The 2693-nt window shown below is 31.2% G+C and overlaps 1 long non-coding RNA gene across 1 annotated transcript; it reads left to right on the top strand.

The window, feature by feature from the left end:
* On the top strand, nucleotides 1-2693 carry LOC132731496 (uncharacterized). Its single transcript, XR_009625899.1, has 3 exons — nucleotides 1-279; nucleotides 1323-1441; nucleotides 2426-2693. It is a non-coding gene; the product is annotated as an uncharacterized LOC132731496 (long non-coding RNA).

Raw genomic sequence — 2693 nt, forward strand, 5'->3', positions numbered from 1 at the left:
AAGTAGATGGCTAACCTATTATATTTTGGGCATCATTTGACTTAGATAGTGTTAATGTTTAAAGTTGAAGACAGTATATAATTCATCAAGAACATTGTAATCCAGAATTAAACCTCAAATTTGACTGATTTACTATAGAACTAATAGTACGAAAATTCACCGGGCCGAGTCCAAGATAAGAAATGTCAAAAATGGGAACTGGTTGATGGATATGGATGAAACTTTGCATCAGTGTTGTGTTTATGAATAGAAGTCAGGAAAATAAAGGATTACTGACAGGTTTGAAAATTTTAAATTTTATTTCAAATTTTAAAATTTGACATTTTAAATTGGGACATATGTTGTTGTTGTTATCTCCCCTTCAAATGTAGATGTCTGCTACTGTGTCAGTAAGCAGGGAGAAGGGTACAGAGCTTTTGCATGAAAGATTAACCACATTTTATTGAATTAAAACTGTAAAAATAAATTTAGAATTAAAAAATGAAATTTAAATTTTGTAAAAAGCAGTTTATAAATTGATAAATTTTATTTTTGCACCCTGTGTTAAGCAATATGCTATAAATCTAGCTTATTTTTATAAGATTTATATAGAAAATGATAATTTTTAGAGAAATGCATCTTAAATTATGGATAAATTATGCATTGAAGGAATTGGGGAGTGTGTGGTTTCAGATTGGTTACATTGGTAAAAAAAGTGATTGGCAAGCTCATTCCAGAGCTCTCTAAGGGGCCCAAGATTCACCGGCCATGGGATTCGAACAAGCACCATAGTAGCCTATTGCTCATATGGACCACACATTATATGTTTTGATGTTTCAGCAAAGGATTGATGCTGTAGTAATCAGTATGTAAATATTCACTATTGTCCTGTATTTAAATGAAGAAGAACTAACAATTGAACAGGACAAATGTGATTTATATTTTGGAAATATAGGCATTTTCAGTGTAGTGAAACTTGATGTTTTGCTGTGTTGCAGAATGTATTTGCTAGTAATATATACACATAAAAGATTTTCTAGTCATTAAACAGTGTATTTTATGGATAATTGGCTCATTTAGAATAACACAGTTGATATAATTGTTGTTGTTGTTGTAGCACAGCAGTTAAATTAGGTTAGGTTTATAATGTCTAAACTGCTATTTTCATGCAGGTATGCATTTTTCAGAACACAATATTTATATAAGCTCTCCTGTGTGAATTAGCAAATCTAGCCATTTATTAATTAAGACATTTTTTTCTTTCTTTTTCAGATATTAGAATTACAGCATAAATGCCCCTTATAATTTTCTTAAGCATGTACTAGTGTTGCATATTTTTTCAGACCATGCAGTTACCAAAGCCTGGGTTTGAGTATATGACCTTACCTTATCCTGGTAAAGATCTATAGAAGGACTCCTTCAGCTCTGTTTGGCAGCAGCTTTGTCAGGACACATTGAGAAGGTAATAACTTATGTCTAGTTTGAAACTTCAGCTATCGGCGGTAGCGCCTCCCAATGCTCGGGCAATATTTGGTAGTTATTTTGATTTATTTCAGGAGAAAATTTCTCTAATTCTGACTATATTAAGACTTCTCAATGATTTAAAGTGGGGGACCGTATGTGTCATCTTTTTAAAACCTTATTTGTGTGAGAGTTGGCTAATCTTACTTTGTCAGAAGACATAGCCCATGGTGATATGGTAACCTCTTTGCTAACCTTAAGATTACCTCTGTTTGTCTTCATTGATATCTTAAGCAAACAATGTAGGGTGTGTATGTTGGTTCTTTACTTTATTTACCATGGTATATAGGTAAAAATCATAATCAGTAAGTTTTATTACAATATTGAAGGAAAAAAATTTGAAAAAAGCACATTTAATTGTGATTACTTGTATTTTAACCCAAAATTTCATGCTCTCATTTAAAGAAATTGAGTTTCTATTACAATTTTTAAGCAATAAGGTCTTATTCTTTCATAGAAGTAACTGTATGACATTAGCCGGTAACATTAAACTTTATTCAAAGAAAATCCATTTACAGAATCAAAAGATATGACAGAATTTGTAATATAAATTTTTGCGTAAAATTCTATTGGCCGAGCCTGACTTTTCGCATGGAGGTTCATATTTAAGAAATTGTACCGCATTAATGTAAATTTGTTAGAGACATGTCAAACCTATATGACTGTATTTGTATAACACTAAATTACTAGGAAATGAGTATAAAGTTTGGCTTAACTTAAATTTTGGATTCATTTAGGTCTCAACCCGGTACGGAATTAGACCCAGCCCATTGTAGTCTAGAAAGTAGTTCTTTAAAATTATGAAATGGCCCAATTTAAGTCATCTCTAGTTAGATTGTTCATAATTAAAGTGTATTTATTGCATGTGTGTAGTTTTTGTGTGTTATATGATGACTTTAAAAGTTGTTTTTTGTGTATTCTCCAGGAACTCATTTGTTGGTGGAAGGATTAAAGATGTACTACCCACCAGCTGTCAGGAGTTTTTAAAGTGGTGAATTTAAACAGTGTTACAACAGAATGAAGATTTCTGAAAAAGTAGATGGCTAACCTATTATATTTTGGGCATCATTTGACTTAGATAGTGTTAATGTTAAAAGTTGAAGACAGTATATAATTCATCAAGAACATTGGAATCCAGAATTAAACCTCAAATTTGACTGATTTACTATAGAACTAATAGTACGAAAATTCAC

This window comes from Ruditapes philippinarum, unplaced genomic scaffold (assembly GCF_026571515.1).
Source record: "Ruditapes philippinarum isolate M1 unplaced genomic scaffold, ASM2657151v2 ctg5532_1_1_1_1, whole genome shotgun sequence".
Classification (NCBI taxonomy): Eukaryota; Metazoa; Mollusca; class Bivalvia; order Venerida; family Veneridae; genus Ruditapes; species Ruditapes philippinarum.